This window comes from Tachypleus tridentatus, chromosome 4 (assembly GCF_004210375.1).
Source record: "Tachypleus tridentatus isolate NWPU-2018 chromosome 4, ASM421037v1, whole genome shotgun sequence".
Classification (NCBI taxonomy): domain Eukaryota; kingdom Metazoa; phylum Arthropoda; class Merostomata; order Xiphosura; family Limulidae; genus Tachypleus; species Tachypleus tridentatus.
The window spans coordinates 14,711,602-14,729,563 of NC_134828.1; the positions used below are offsets into that span (position 1 = coordinate 14,711,602).

The 17,962-nt window shown below is 34.1% G+C and overlaps 1 long non-coding RNA gene across 1 annotated transcript; it reads left to right on the plus strand.

Annotated features, from left to right (window-relative positions):
- The first annotated feature begins 351 nt into the window (after positions 1 to 351).
- LOC143248234 (uncharacterized) lies at positions 352 to 9,603 on the plus strand. The gene is made up of 3 exons (XR_013026829.1): positions 352 to 558; positions 3,813 to 3,943; positions 9,400 to 9,603. It is a non-coding gene; the product is annotated as an uncharacterized LOC143248234 (long non-coding RNA).
- Positions 9,604 to 17,962: the final 8,359 nt, after the last annotated feature.

Consider the following 17,962-nt stretch of genomic DNA (forward strand, 5'->3'; position numbering starts at 1 on the left):
CTCGGATTACGAGCCGCACGCCTTACGCACTAGGCCATGCCAGGCCGCTTGGGAAAGCAAATAACGACATTAACAGCAAAAATAACTGTTTCACTTCATTATGAAACAGATTTATGGGTTTATACGTATTATTTAATTTGTAAAATAAAGCTTAAGCCTTAAACATTATTTCGAATTCATAACGTGGACTGTTAAATGGCGGTCAAATAGAAAACACTGGGTTCCTTCGCGTTAATATAAAATAAATCATTTTATTTTGTTAGTCTGAATTTATTTCATCAGTGGTTATCAGGTGAAAAATAACCAGGTGACGCTTTATTTAACACTGTTTCGTCACATAACACCAATGATGAAAATGAATGTAAGAATTATGGTTAGGGTACGCGGATGTCAATGTGATGTTTCATCATCATAGAATAATGATGTTTAATTTGAGAAACTAATTTTTTGAACTTTGGGGAGTAGGCTTCAAAGTACCATGACAAATTGAAAATATTTTGTGTTCAGTGATTTAATTAAACAACAAGTAAATACTTGGCAGAAGATATGCTATTGCTTGTAAGTTGTAACTTGAAGTTACAATGTAAGTTGTACTATGAGACGCTTAATCTTAATCGTGGTGTCAAAAAGAGAAAGAAGGGGGTTACTTAGTCGAGTATTAGAGTCAGTATAGTGGTAGTAGGTTTAATAATATAAGTGCAGTCGTTTAATTCTTAGCATTTATAATGGGTTTTTGGCATACGGCTGTCAGTCATCTAGATTTTTTTAGGGAGGAGAGGGGCTAAAGAGGAACTTTGTATTTCAAATTGCACATTTTGAAGAAACCTTTATAAAAAAAATAACTGGTTTCAACTTTCATAAAGTGAACTATACAGCTAATAAGATTTATAACTTAAAAGTTTTGTAATACATTAATTTTAGACAGGAAGATAATGTGTCTTCTTTTCTTGCAAATACAGGATGTAGAATGCTAAAAAATTTAACTTACTAGGCAACTCGATGTGGAATGATCAAAAAGTTAAATTACTGGTAAACTTGGAGTTTTTTTTTGTTTGGGTATTTTTGCCCATTGTTTTAGCACAATAACGTTTTTTTTTTTACTTACAGTAATGTTGTGAGATGAAATCCTATCTGTAGTTGTCAGGGACAGGTACATAGCATTTAAAATTCATTTTGCTCACTAGTAGGCTTTCCTCCAAACAGATTTTATCAAATCAATGACAAATCATACATGCATATAATTTAAGAACAACAAAAGACATGGTCCATCTAGGCCAACCCACCCACTGCACTAAACTCTACAGCAAAAGGAAAACACTAAACCTGCTCTTATCACTTATATATTTATTTGATGTGAGAATTCCCTTTATAGACTTAAGCATCTCAGTCAACTCCCTTCTAATTATTTCTCTTTTTTTCAAGAAAAAAAGATTTTCAGAGATCTTAACCCATTCTTGTATGAAAGCCTTTCCATCCCAGATGTCATCATTAGTATCCATCATCTGAATCCTTTCCAACACTTTGATGTCTTTCCCAAGATAAGGAACTTTAGACTGAATACTAATTAAAATGTTGCCTAACAAGTGACCCATATAATGGCATTATAACCTCTTTAGACTTGTATTAAATATTTCTGTAACTAATAACCTAAAATTATATTTGGCCCACTACTAGCAACAGCACACTGTTTGGATGACTTGAGATTGATGAACCTTCATACCAGTCTTTTTTCCCATAACACTCTTCAGTTATTATTATGGGACAGTTATTCCCAACAAAATTATAATTAAATTTGTGATATCCTATGTACATTATCTTGTATTTATTATAATTAGAAGTAAGCACTGCAGCCATTTATTTGGTCAACTCACCAAAGAATCCAAATTTTTTTGTTAAGCAGCTGCAGCATCCTCACGCTCCAAACACTGATATCATCATCACATTTAAATTATTTATTAACAATTATTCATCTGTGTCATTGATGTAAATTAAAGGAACAAAGTTCCTAACACAGAGCTATGTTGAAGCTAACAAAGTTCCTAACACAGAGCTATGTTGAAGCTAACAAAGTTCCTAACACAGACCTATGTTGAAGCTAACAAAGTTCCTAACACAGAGCTATGTTGAAGCTAAGCTACATTACAGTCTAATAAACTTGCTTTTCCTTTCATTACTAACTCTTATTATTCTTGTAATGATACATCATACCCTATTACTGCAAAGCATTTTCTAATATTTAATGTAATTTTTACAGTCTGAATAGAAATACTGTACCAGCGAAAGTTAAATATTTATATATGAGTCCTACTATTATAATGTAAAGCAGTGTTTGTCAACCATCAGCTTGTCAGTCCATTGGATTCTATGAAAAGAAACAAAAACCGAGAGCATTCCTATTTAAATCACAATGGTTTTTGTTTGTACTTGCATCTTAGAAGTCTGTGACAGTTTAAAGAAACAGTGAGCCTGTACGTTGTACTGAAAGTCTGGTGTAAGAAAGTAATGACTTAAATACAGTAAAATCATTCAGTGGTTGGTGATACGACCAGCATGTAGTGAAAAGAGAAAGATACTTAATATTGAGTAAAATGATAAAGTTGAAAGAGGTTCCAGCCACAACCTCAGATGTCGTGCAGAATTGAGTAAAATGATAAAGTTTGAAAGAGGTTCCAGCCACAACCTCAGATGTCGTGCAGAATTGTTTTGAAATGGATTTTAGACTTTATTAAATACATAGATGAAGTAGTTTGCTACCAGTTCTGACAAATGTGTTTAATGTAACTATTTTTAACTTAATTGTACTTCTAAATAAAGTTTATAAAAAAAAATTGACATAAAAATAGAAAGGTGCAATTTCCTAAACTCAGAGTTTATAATTTGTAGCTATGCCTGTGCAGTTAGCACTAACATAATTTGTTTGTAACTTTTAAATATTTGTGTATTACATTGATAGGAAGTATTGTATTTTATCATATTTAACTATTTTTCATATAAGCTATCCAATATGGTCACCAGTGTGGCTAAAGCAAACACAGTTGTGTAATGAATTTATGCATTAAAAACTGTCTAAAGTTAAGATAGTTATACTTTTGTGGGATGGCTTTCCACCTATGAACTTTTTTTATCGTTAGTATGAGAAAATTAATTTTGCTACAAGCCAAAGCTACTGTCAAATTCTTTTTCAAAGCCTAAGAATGTGGAGAATTGTAAAAATTAAATAGAAAGCAATGTGTTATGAATGGTTTTTTGTTTCACTGACAATACAGAGTTCAAAATAGCAGTTAGATCATAAGGTTATACCTGTAGCATTTGAACATGTTCATATACTGGGGCCTAATAAATTGCTTGAACTTTACCGTCTGACCAGTGTTGCTAATTGACCATAGGCCATGTACTTTTGTGATGTTGGCAGACAAGTATATAGTCATAGAATTGATTTTGTTTCAAGAAACAGTATGTCTTATAACAACATAAGTCTGCTATGAAACTTACACGTGCTAGAAAGTTTAAAGACGTAGTTCCTGTTAATTAACCACAAACTATATTATTAAGTGCTATTGGTAGTATATATTGGGTATAGATTAATGAAGAATTCATTAGTCATGAAAATATGTGTTATTTTTCAGTGTTTATTATTGCTGCTAGCTGAAAAACCAGTGTTACTGAACACTTTGAGAAAAATGTCGTTTTGTTTGCAAGTTCTATCATCTAAAGCTGTTGTGATTAGTAGTAAATGTGGTATCATTAAAATGTATAGGCTTAAGTTTCTTTTTCTCGATGTTTTTAATGTTGTTTGATTTTATTTCTTGTAGTCAAATGGGAGAAAACTAAAAGGTATTAACAATACACTTGTAAGGCCATTCAGAGGACAATAGCCAAATAATGTGGAACTGAGGAAAAGCAACATATTCTTGCAAACTGTTTGAAAAAGGGGAGATATGAGGTAAGTTAAATTCTCCAAGTACTTCTGATTCAGAACAAACTTACTTGCTAAGCCTATTTAGAAACTGTTGATTTTTATGTAAATCAGATCATTTTCCGTTGTTAAAACATTTGCAGTTACCTACATTATTTAGTACAAGTTGAAGCCTGGTAATATGCTGAGTCTACAAACATTTTTGTAGACTTCAGTATATGTTTTTTTTATTTCTTTGTATCTATGACTTTCTTTTTGACATGTGATTACATAGTACAAGTACAGACTATGAGCTGTTCTTGGTCTTGTTGAGAAGTAGAAATAATTCATGTATTCAAGTAGGTTTTAATTAGACGTAACTTTACGTTTAGCTAAGTGTAGACTGCTCGTTATGTACCTTCCAAAAGTTTGAATACACCACCTAACTTGTTCCTAGAAAATTAATATACCACTCATAATGGATGCTTATATCTGTAGTTCTAACATACCAAAACATGGCTTTGTCTAAAGGGTGTCAAACATTAAAATCTCACATTGTTAACACTTATGCTTTGTAACTGTGTCAGGATTTGGTGAGGATAAAATCCCACATAGTTAATACTTATGCTTTGTAACTGTGTCAGGATTTGGTGAGGATAAAATACCACATTGTTAATAGTTATGCTTTGTGACTGTGTCAGGATTTGGTGAGGATGAAATCCCACAGTGTTAATAGTTATGCTTTGTGACTGTGTCAGGATTTGGTGAGGATAAAATCCCACATAGTTAATACTTATGCTTTGTGACTGTGTCAGGATTTGGTGAGGATAAAATCTTACATAGTTAATACTTATGCTTTGTGACTGTGTCGGGATTTGGTGAGGATAAAATCCCACATAGTTAATACTTATGCTTTGTGACTGTGTCAGGATTTGGTGAGGATAAAATCCCACAGTGTTAATAGTTATGCTTTGTGACTGTGTCAGGATTTGGTGAGGATAAAATCCCACAGTGTTAATACTTATGCTTTGTAACTGTGTCAGGATTTGGTGAGGATGAAATCCCACAGTGTTAATAGTTATGCTTTGTGACTGTGTCAGGATTTGGTGAGGATAAAATCCCACAGTGTTAATAGTTATGCTTTGTGACTGTGTCAGGATTTGGTGAGGATAAAATCCCACAGTGTTAATAGTTATGCTTTGTGACTGTGTCAGGATTTGGTGAGGATGAAATCCCACATAGTTAATACTTATGCTTTGTGACTGAAATCCCTCATTGTTAATATTTATGCTTTGTGACTGTGTCAGGATTTGGTGAGGATGAAATCCCACAGTGTTAATAGTTATGCTTTGTGACTGTGTCAGAATTTGGTGAGGATAAAATCCCACAGTGTTAATAGTTATGCTTTGTGACTGTGTCAGGATTTGGTGAGGATAAAATCCCACAGTGTTAATACTTATGCTTTGTGACTGTGTCAGGATTTGGTGAGGATAAAATCCCACAGTGTTAATAGTTATGCTTTGTGACTGTGTCAGGATTTGGTGAGGATAAAATACCACATTGTTAATAGTTATGCTTTGTGACTGTGTCAGGATTTGGTGAGGATAAAATCCCACAGTGTAAATAGTTATGCTTTGTGACTGTGTCAGGATTTGGTGAGGATGAAATCCCACATAGTTAATAGTTATGCTTTGTGACTGTGTCAGGATTTGGTGAGGATAAAATCCCTCATTGTTAATAGTTATGCTTTGTGACTGTGTCAGGATTTGGTGAGGATAAAATCTTATAGTGTTAATAGTTATGCTTTGTGACTGTGTCAGTATTTGGTGAGGATAAAATACCACATTGTTAATAGTTATGCTTTGTGACTGTGTCAGGATTTGGTGAGGATAAAATCCCACAGTGTTAATAGTTATGCTTTGTGACTGTGTCAGGATTTGGTGAGGATGAAATCCCACATAGTTAATACTTATGCTTTGTGACTGAAATCCCTCATTGTTAATATTTATGCTTTGTGACTGTGTCAGGATTTGGTGAGGATGAAATCCCACAGTGTTAATAGTTATGCTTTGCAACTGTGTCAGGATTTGGTGAGGATAAAATCCCACAGTGTTAATAGTTATGCTTTGTGACTGTGTCAGGATTTGGTGAGGATAAAATCCCACATTGTTAATAGTTATGCTTTGTGACTGTGTCAGGATTTGGTGAGGATAAAATCCCACAGTGTTAATAGTTATGCTTTGTGACTGTGTCAGGATTTGGTGAGGATGAAATCCCACATAGTTAATACTTATGCTTTGTGACTGAAATCCCTCATTGTTAATATTTATGCTTTGTGACTGTGTCAGGATTTGGTGAGGATGAAATCCCACAGTGTTAATATTTATGCTTTGTGACTGTGTCAGGATTTGGTGAGGATGAAATCCCACAGTGTTAATAGTTATGCTTTGTGACTGTGTCAGAATTTGGTGAGGATAAAATCCCACAGTGTTAATAGTTATGCTTTGTGACTGTGTCAGGATTTGGTGAGGATAAAATCCCACATAGTTAATAGTTATGCTTTGTGACTGTGTCAGAATTTGGTGAGGATGAAATCCCACAGTGTTAATAGTTATGCTTTGTGACTGTGTCAGGATTTGGTGAGGATGAAATCCCACAGTGTTAATACTTATGCTTTGTGACTGTGTCAGGATTTGGTGAGGATAAAATCCCACAGTGTTAATAGTTATGCTTTGTGACTGTGTCAGGATTTGGTGAGGATAAAATACCACATTGTTAATAGTTATGCTTTGTGACTGTGTCAGGATTTGGTGAGGATAAAATCCACAGTGTTAATACATATGCTTTGTGACTGTGTCAGGATTTGGTGAGGATAAAATCCACATTGTTAATAGTTATGCTTTGTGACTGTGTCAGGATTTGGTGAGGATAAAATACCACATTGTTAATAGTTATGCTTTGTGACTGTGTCAGGATTTGGTGAGGATAAAATACCACATTGTTAATAGTTATGCTTTGTGACTGTGTCAGGATTTGGTGAGGATAAAATACCACATTGTTAATATTTATGCTTTGTGACTGTGTCAGGATTTGGTGAGGATGAAATCCCTCATTGTTAATAGTTATGCTTTGTGACTGTGTCGGGATTTGGTGAGGATAAAATCCCACATAGTTAATACTTATGCTTTGTGACTGTGTCAGGATTTGGTGAGGATAAAATCTTACATAGTTAATACTTATGCTTTGTGACTGTGTCAGGATTTGGTGAGGATAAAATCCCACATAGTTAATACTTATGCTTTGTGACTGTGTCAGGATTTAGTGAGGATAAAATCCCACACTGTTAATACTTATACTTTGTGACTGTGTCGGGATTTGGTGAGGATAATATCCCTCATTGTTAATAGCTATGCATTGTGACTGTGTCAGGAGTTTGTCACCAAGATGTAAATATTAGGTCAGTCAGCATTTTTGTTTTCTCCAGGTTAGTAAAAACTAAACTGCAGGTAACGTCTCTTTTTACCAAGACCTACATGAGCTTTTATAAACTTGATAAAGGAAGGATAAGGAACTCTAATCTGAAGTGAAGTCTTAAGTTGCTCAGACGTGCACATTTTTTATTCAGAAAATGTATGTCTCACTAGGAGCTGTACAGCAAACAACCTCTACAAAGAAACTGGCCAATACAAGTGAAGAAAGGGAAATGGGAGACTATATTGTGTAATGTAGAATACCAGTAGAGAATACAAAACAACATAACCAAAGTAGAAAGATTTGTTATTGTACCAAAGCTTGGATGAAACTGGGCTGGATGCATCAGTGCTAACGTATATAAGAAGACAGTGAGTAGAAGAAGAAAGGATGCAGTGGGTTAGTTTGGGAAATTGCATCCAAGAAGCCTCTGATTGTGATTATAACAAACCAGAAATTGTAGTTAGTGAAATAAAAATTACTTAACATTGGAAGCAAAAGATATGAGTCCAGTATGTGAAAACATAATTGTGATTTCGTTGAATGGGAAGTGTAATATAAAGGTAGAAAGGCTTAAGTACACTTTGTATAGTTATATAACTAAATGTACTTCTGCAGGATCCCTAAAAGTGTTCTAATTCAAGAGTAAAGAAACCCAATATTTAGAGTAATAAATATTTCTATTTCTTGCTTTTTGCAGGTCATATGTCATGCTGTATTCTAACATACAGAATTCATAATTTTTTCTTGTCATTCACAGCATGCATCCATATTATTGACATCACAACAGTACAACTGTTAAACTTCCTGTATGTGTTATCATTTTAGTGTCAACTGACAGACAACATTCTACTGTATTGTAGTGCAAGTGGTTGAAACAGATGGTTCCCTCCAGGTGGCTTTTGAAAAAATAATGAAAATTTGATTCAGACTTATTCCTATTTACAAGAATTTCATATGTGTTATGTCGTATGTGTTATCATTTTAGTGTCAACTGACTGACTGACAGACAACATACTACTGTATTGTAGTGCAAGTGGTTAAAACAGGTGGCTTTTGGAAAAATAATGAAAATTTAATTCAGACTTAACCCTATTTACAAGAATTTCATAAATATATATTTGTACACACACACACAAACTAAGATGCTAAATTATGTTTGTGACATTTTTTATGAAGTGTGTAATTCATATAGTTTTGTTTGTACAACATCTGGTAGATTGCAATTAACTCAGTTAAAGTGTTCTATCTAATAACAGCAACATAGAATTAATAATAATTAATATTGTGAAATTCGTATTGTAATCTATGATTAAAAACTGGAAGATGTTCAAGATAAACTAACTGCTTATTTATGGTAAAGGTAAGTTGCAGGAAATATGATATGAATGACATGCTGCCATCTTATCAGTTGTAAAATATTTTACGGCTTGTATTAAGCTACATTTTTGAAGTTGATTATTATTTAGCATATTTTTAAGCATATTATTACAGTACTAGTTTTATATTTCAAAAATAAAATTTTTTTCAGTCTTAGAACTTCCCGTTAATATCTTCCTGCACAGAAACCTCAGTGTTTATGCTGTTTATTTCTGATACAGATTAGTAGGTAGTATTTAATTTTCTCTTCTCTTAAGTATACTTGAATTTTATTTCATCATAAGATTTGTATTATTATAATGAACAGTTAATATTGTAACAAGTATCAGTATACACAATCGTAAGACTTCCAGATGGGTGAATAAAACAAAATTAATCTTTAATGGTTAGCTGAGGAACAGTGATAACAAAATACGACTTTTACAGTTTTATATTTAGTTACAAAATTGGTCACCAGGTGTCAAAAGATAACCTTGCATTAAGAATAAAGTGCAACAAGTAGTTTTATTTAATCGTAATAATGTTAAATATTCGTTCACAGAGTCTTAAGTGATAAATATTTTGTTATAAAAGTTGATATGTATCATTATTACTTAGCAAATGTCATAGCTGAAAGAAAGATATGACTTAGGATAAGTTATTTTATCTTGCAGGTCCTTGAAATGACAGTCATGTAGAGGTGATGCTGATATTTTTCACAAATGATCATGAAGGAAAGGAACCAAAGAGAGAGAGAGGGATGTCATCATGGTGAGAAATCTTGATGCTTATCTCCAATTCATGGAAAATATGAGTGAGAAATGGACCGTGTACACAGTAGAATGTTGGTGAAATAATAAAAATATTTGTAATTATTACCTGTTTGGCTGATTGTTTTCAATTATGTAGTCTGCCAGAATCCAGTCTGGCTATAATTGATTTAATAAAATTCGGAACAAAACAGATTTCACCAACAACAAAAACATGAAGCTTTGTGTTGCTATTGTTTGTTATATCCTTGCTTTTACGATTGCTTGTTTTTTAATTGAAATAATTTATTTTGTATCTCAGGATGGTTGGTATGGGTATTCATACTTTTACTAATTAAGCAAAGAACAAGGTTTCAACTTTCCTAGGTCATCTTCAGATCAAAACATTGTTCTTTGCTTTATAAGTAAAAGTGTTAATACTCATACCAACTGTCCTGAGATACATTTTTACTTCAAGTGGGTTTCTTGTCATCACAAATTTTCAACCTTATTTCTCTCTGTTAATAATTTTAATAATAATAGTGTATAATGCAAAACATAGTTTTAAATAATAGAGTAATGTTCAGCTGAGCAAATTAAGTGCTTGGACTTTATTCACAGATGTGTTTACATGGGAAATAACGTTTTTTTTTATTGTTATATATAGTGGGATATGTGTATTTGAAGGATTAAATAAATCTGAAACTATTACACAGCATTACTTAAAACTTTGTGATACGGAAATGTTAGGATTATCTTTTGTCATTGTAAATTTTTGTGACAGGGAAATGTTAGGGTTATCCTTTGTTACTGTAAATTTTTGTGATAGGGAAATGTTAGGATTAGCCTTTGTTACTGTAAAATTTTGTGATACAGAAACATTAGGGTTAGCCTTTGTTACTGTAGAATTTTGTGATACAAAAACATTAGGGTTAGCCTTTGTTACTGTAGAATTTTGTGATACAGAAACATTAGGGTTAGCCTTTGTTACTGTAGAATTTTGTGATACAGAAACATTAGGGTTAGCCTTTGTTACTGTAGAATTTTGTGATACAGAAACATTAGGGTTAGCCTTTGTTACTGTAGAATTTTGTGATACAGAAACATTAGGGTTAGCCTTTGTTACTGTAGAATTTTGTGATACAGAAACATTAGGGTTAGCCTTGTTACTGTAGAATTTTGTGATACAGAAACATTAGGGTTAGCCTTTGTTACTGTAGAACTTTGTGATATGGATATGTTAGGGTTTGCCTTTGTTACTGTAAATTTTTGTGATAGGAAATATTAGGGTTAGCTTTGTTACTGTAAATTTTGTGATAGGAAATGTTAGGGTTAGCCTTTGTTACTGTAAATTTTTGTGATAGGAAACATTAGGGTTAGCCTTTGTTACTGTAAATTTTGTGATAGGAAATGTTAGGGTTAGCCTTTGTTACTGTAGAATTTTGTGATAATGAAACATTGGGGTTAGCCTTTGTTACTGCAGAATTTTGTGATACAGAAACATAAGGGTTAGCCTTTGTTACTGTAGAACTTTGTGATATGAATATGTTAGGGTTTGCCTTTGTAACTGTAAATTTTTGTGATATGGATATGTTAGGGTTAGCCTTTAGTTACTGTAGAACTTTGTAATAGGGTAATGTTATGGTGTGCCTTTTTCATTATAGAATTTTATGGTAGGGGAATATCAGGGCCCCGGTTAGCCGTCATCTCTGAAAAGTATATCCTTTATTAAAGCAATAATGAATTTGCTGAATAAAGTGTAGAATATTTCACTACTGATGCTTTTAGCACTTTAATTTTAACAAGTCCATTATTAGAAGACATGCACCAAGAGGCATTTTACGATTGAGGTTATTAGTTAAAAGTTAAGCTTAGAGTTTTTGAAGATTGACCTGATATGAGAAACTTGTGCTTATCTCAAAACCTACTTGCTCGTGGTGTGTCATAATATATGATACTAAAATGTTGGTTTTTAATGCATTATCATAAATCTGTTAAAATATATTAATTTTTAAAAAATGCACAATAACATTTTGGGCCTTCCTTTGCAAAGTCATAAGTTATTTACTTACTTGTGTTTAATTGTTAATTCAAAAATATAAGTTGTGTGTAAAAAGTAAAAAGAAACTGAGCATGTTTGCGATGACTTAATAACCTATAAGCAACAAAATAACTTGTTACAAAACAGTATATTTGTCTAAGACATAATTAAAGTGTTTCTGTTTTTTAGTCAAAATCAGAATTTATGTTCAGTTTATAATTAAGGTCTATGTTTATTGGTTTGTCATAACTGTTCATTGAACTAGGTTATCTATTAACTCTAATTTGTGTTTAATAACTATTTGTATTTTTAATGCCCTAAGCTTCTCACTAGGTTAATAGTAAGCTTACTGATTTCGAATGCTAAAATTTGATGTTTGATTCTCTGCAGTGGACAGAATGTAAATAGTTCGTTGTGTAGGTTTATTTTGAAACAAGCAGAAATGTTTCCCAATCATGATATGTATATCTTACATCACCTCAAAAATTTTTTAGGGTTACCTGTGGCTCTTAGCTCCTCAAAGGATACACAGTGAGAAATGAAACTCACCTTAAATGGATTTAAACTGACTATGTCAAACTCTAACATATGTATATATATAATGTTATTGGACAGTATACATAGATTAAATTTATTATTCTTTAAAAATAGTACATTGACATGACAAACTATTTGTATCAAAATTGTTTAAATATTTAAAACGTATTTTATTATTTGTATAACAACAAAAAATAGTACGATTAGAAATATTTATTTTATTTAGTTACTTATCTATTTAATGATTGTGTCAGGTGAATTATTGATATAAAATTTAAATTATATCACTGAAATTCAGTCTTTGTTAAGAGTGAAAACATTTAGTACGCTTTAGAGTCACTGGGTGGCGCCATGTACGTTTTCATGACTGAACTTACTGTTTTGTCATAATCATAGTAGAATGATACAGAAAAAAAACGGCTGCAGATAGATGTCAGACATTAAAAGTGTAAAGGTCACCATATTTATAAGTTATATTTTATGGAAAGATGAAGCAAACATAACTTAAGTTAGAAATATGAGTCAAACAAGTAAACAATAGGAAAAAGTGGTTAACTGAAAAGGTTATTAGTCTATTCGAAAATAAATTTAAAGGTAGCATTAACCCTCTATTAGACATTGTAACGTACAGGTAACAAGTCTTTGTTGTTTATTACACTTACAGATCATTCATTTCTGTTATTAACTTCCAGGTAACAGCCCAAATTCCGGGGTTGGGGATTTCCAAACCATATCTCCATCCTTTGGTTTCATTCCCCCAACGTAACCGCTGAGCCTGTAAGGGTGGGGGGCAACCATGCATTTCAGTCATGTGTAGCTTTTTCTTCGTGTTTTCTTATTTTCTCATTCATTTTTCCTTGAAGTCAAAAGCACCTGGCAACGTTTACTACACTTTCCTGGTTAACTGGACAATACGTTTCCACGTGAGTCAGTTAAGTAAGTTCCGTATTTACTCGTAAGTTTTCGCCTGTACTTAATCTTGACTCATGTACGTGGACCAAGACATCTTGTCGTAAACTTCAGTTAAGCCTCTCAGACACGAGTATCTGGATTTACACCTTGAATTACGTGTTGTTTTGATGCCGTAGTGATGTTTGTAGTCGTTTTTAATGTATTGTTTCTTGTATCTAAACGCTTGGATTATTGATATGCAAACGTCTTATGTAAATACTTTGGAAAAATTGTTGCAAATAAACGAGCCTGGGATTGAGGTTATGATTACAATACATAGCCCTTTAAAGGGAGAATGTTCGAGATGTCATTTCGTCTATGATGTAGCAGTATATTTTGTAGACAGAAAATATGTATGATGCTATTACGAGTTTTGTCTGGTACGTTTTATTTACACATAACATTAAGTATTAAAGTAATTTCTTAAAAAGAGTAGCCCAACAGTTTGCGGTGAGTGGTGTTGACTAGCTGCCTTCCCTCTTGTCTGGCCTGCCCAGTGGCACAATGGACTTAGAAGAAGTCTGCCAGGCTGCTAGAAGTCGGGTTTCGATACCCGTGGTGGATAGCTCATCGGCTGCTAGAAGTCGGGTTTCGATACCTGTGGTGGATAGCTCATTTGTACTCAGTAACAATCAACAACAAACCCTCTAGTTCGTCACTACTAAATTAGGGACGGCCATCGGAGATAGCTCTCGTGTAGCTTTTCGTAAAATTCAAAACAAAATAAGTCAACTCGCACTTTGAGGCGGTGGGTGCGTTGTAAGAGTAACGGTCAAATCCCATTATTCGATAAGAATGCCTCAGTAGGTGGCGGGAGATGCTGGATGTGTGATGTTCCACGAATAATGTTGTTGTTTTTAAATTAAGCACAAAGCTACACAAGGGGCTATCTGTGCTCTGTGCCCACCAAGGGTATCGAAACCCGGTTTTTAGCTTTGTAAGTCCGTAGACATACCGCTGAGCCACTAGGGGGCTCCACGAATAATAATAATGTTTATAAAAATAATTATTATGAACATTTTGACATTTTCTCAAGTATAAGTAATCTTTAACAATGTAACAATAAGAGCAACCTCAGAGGGTGACCCCCCCAGTTCATCTTCAAAAACTGCGAAAATTATTCTCAGAATCAGAATGATCGATGATTCGAGTCGTTTGTTATTGTGTGGTGAAGAGTCTTAACCCTAATCTGACATCATGTTGAAATCCAGTCACACTTTACAAAGTCGTTAATCCAAAACTGAGGAAATGTCCTTTTCACCCATTATAATAAAAAATTTAAAATGCTTTAATGCGATCCGAATTTGGATCCGGTCAAAATTTTAGGAGGACTGTCCCATACTGACTTTGCATCGTATGTAAAATGTTGGTTAAGGTACTTGCCTCGTAATCCGAGAGTCGCGGGTTCGAATCCTCGTCACACAATACACCTCCCCTTTCAGCCGTGGGGCGTTATAATGTGACGGTCAATCCCACAATTCGTTGGTAAAAGAGTAGCCCAAGAGTTGGTGGTGGGTGGTGATGACTAGCTGCCTTCCCTCTAGTCTTACACTGCTAAATTAGGAACGGCTAGCACAGATAGCCCTCGAGTAGCTTTGTGCGAAATTCAAAAAACAACAACAACCTCGTGTAGTTTTGCGCGAAATTCAGAACAGTAACAGTAGTTTTAAAAATATTCGTGCGAAAACACGATCTCGATTGCAAATAGCCTCGTCTCCAACCCTTTCCGTTCGTGGCGAGGGTAATAGTATATGTCTCTGGAATGTTTACAGATATATTTCAAATGTTTCCGGTCTGTGTACTTAATATAACATCGTACACGTGCTACTGTTCGTGTAATATGCAAACTTGATATAAACGTTAGGCCTACATGTGTCGTTTCTTTTCGGTTTGGCCCTTAAAGAGCGAGAATATTGTAGGGTTAAGGTTTCGGTATTGTCACCCTTCGTAATGCTGGACTGTTACAGCTAGATACAAAAGTCTAGAGATAATCAAAAGCTATCTAGTAGGAAACCAAATCGAAAATATAAATTAATGGCACATAAAATCATGAGTACCTAATTCTTTCGGAATGTGTGTGGGGGTGAGGTGGGACAAGAAAAGAGAACTGAAAAAGTAAGGGACACGTGCGTAAAATAACACACTATTGTAATATACTATGTAAATTAGTTTCCATATGTATTTTGTATTTAAAAATCTATATTTTAATGTTTAAGCATGCATTTGGTAATGTTGTGGTCAAGGTCAAGCCTTCGTTAGCTCTTAATGTTCATAAGTTTACCTGTGTTCAATTGTACCTACTGTGTTGTACGTGGATTGAACTTTGTCTTGAGGTGGCTTACTGGTCGTCATGACGAGCGTTTATTCTAAGGCGGTTGGTATCTTGCACTCATTAAATATGTAGGTTTTGTCTGTAGTGGGCTTATTCATAAAGTTTTGTAGACTTAGGTTTTAAACTTTTATTAGTAAGAAAGATTTTTGGACGCGTACTTGAAGCATATACCACGTAATATTAGGCCCGGCATGGCATGGTGGTTAAGGCGCTCGACCGAAAACTGAGGGTTGTGGGTTCGAATCGCCGGCACACCAAACATGCTCACCTTTTCAGCCGTGGGTACATTATAATGTGATGGTCAATCCCACTATTCGTTGGTAAAAGAGTAGCCGAAGAATTGGCGGTGGGTGGTGATGATTAGTTGCCTTCCCTCTAGCCTAACACTGCTAAGTTTGGGACGGCTAGCACAGATAGCCCTCGAGTAACTTTGCGCGAAATTCAAACCAAATCACATATATTATCAAAATCAACAGAACGTAAAACAAACAACACAGAGTCAATATAGTGTTAAGTTACAAGTTGAAGTATGCAATTAATTGACTTTAAATTGATGTAATACAGTAGTGTGTGCTATTGATTAAAAAAAATTACTAGGCCTAATTTCAAGGATGATTGAATTCATTATTTGCTAAATAATATGGGTACTAAAGCGTAACCTGACACATTAAGATTTCCAGTGCTTAGGACATTCATTTTAGTTTTTTGCATAAGTCGAATGTCAGTGTCGTTAGCTATTAGAATAAATTCGATCAAGTTCTATGCTGGTCCATCTCATTCACTCCTGGACGTTAACCCTTTTGGTACCAAACATACTAAAATTAAAAAAAAAGGAAAATATTTTTATTTAAACCCGGTACTTTTATTTATTCCCATTTGTTTATTCACGAGTGAAGTTTTTATTTTAAAAAAACAAACTGCTATGAAATTTGTTTGTACACTAATTTCATGATGCATTCAGCAAGGTTGACATAAAACTGGACACTGGTCAACTAATTAATGAAACAGGAGCATTCAACAGTAAAGAAACATGCACATATGTGATCGAAACAGTTTAAAACAGTTACATGGTATAAGCGTCAGTTTCAGCACGTGTTTCGCACGTGCATGATTGTGATTCTTAGGTGATTGAGCGCTTCCCAAGAACATACGCTGTGTTTTTTAGTTCACATGTGCTGGAGATTTCTTTTTTCATCAATGATCCACACTGCTATCTCACTGAAAACGTTTTATTACGTTGCGATTTCGATGTGATATACACTTTTGTTTACGTTTTTCGCACACCGGAACAAACGTGTTCTGTTTTTATCCTGGTGGCGGTTTGTAGTCATTTTAAACGTAATGTAACAAACACAAACTACAAATAAATTGTTCTTAAATCGAAGTTTTTAACTCGTGATGTACAGATTTGTAATGTTTTCCTTCGTCAAGTAGCGCGTCATTTTTTGTCTCAGATGACAAGTCAAATGAAAACTTTGTGATAGTTTTTACGTAATTTCTGTATTTGTTACATTACATTTTAAGCAAATACACCTGTAGTCTTAATCTTAAGATTCGAAAGTACGACTTTTTCTTTTAATAATTTAATCCATTTCACACACATTGCAAATCTAACGTATGACTGGAGTATGCATTTGGTAATTTTTTTCATTGAAATCCAGAAAAGACCGATGTTCGGTGTTCCCGCTTTTTAAGCACCCCTGCCTGTACAAGCGCCATCTGCCTGATTTTCAGTATAACAGTTGTGTGAAAATGTTTTATGCTGTATTTTCTTATTTTTATTGCCGGTTATGCGTCTGTTGAGATTTGCTTCAACTCTTGATAACTTCCTATAATTATTACCACGTGGTTGGAGCGCGTGATTTGCACTCTGAGGATCATGGGTCAATCCCTATCCCACAGAACATACTCGCCATTTCTAGCTGTGGGGGGCATTGTATAATCAATCCCACTATTCGTTGGTAAAAGAGCATTCGAAGAGTTATGGCCCGGCATGGCCAAGCGTGTTAAGGCGTGCGACTCGTAATCTGAGGGTCGCGGGTTCGCATCCCCGTCGCGCCAAACATGCTTGCCCTTTCAGCCGTGGGGGCGTTATAATGTGACGGTCAATCCCACTATTCGTTGGTAAAAGAGTAGCCCAAGAGTTGGCAGTGGTGGTGATGACTAACCGCCTTCCCTCTAGTCTTACACTGTTAAATTAGGGGTTATGCATAGCCTCGTGTTGTCGCTTTGCTCGAAATTACACAACAAACAAACTAATGCAAATATAATTCCGTTTTACAACAGTCACACACATGATTAAACACTTTTGCTTTAACCCTAAAAAAGTGTGAAAAGTAAGTGATCTCAGATATATATACGTAATAAAAATCAGTAATTTTATAATTAATTAATTATTAATTCGCAAAGTTGAAATAACTGGCCAACCAAATATGCTGCCCAATGCTCTTACATTGTTAGAACGTGATGAACTGCGAAACATTTCAGTATTTCTTGCTGATATGACAGGTAATAAATAAGCAAGACATGAGTTATTATACAAAATGACGGTTTCATGCGGTATATTTATCTTAGCACTGGAGACTTGTTTATAAAGTAGTAGGTTGAAAAGCTTCAAAGGTAATTTT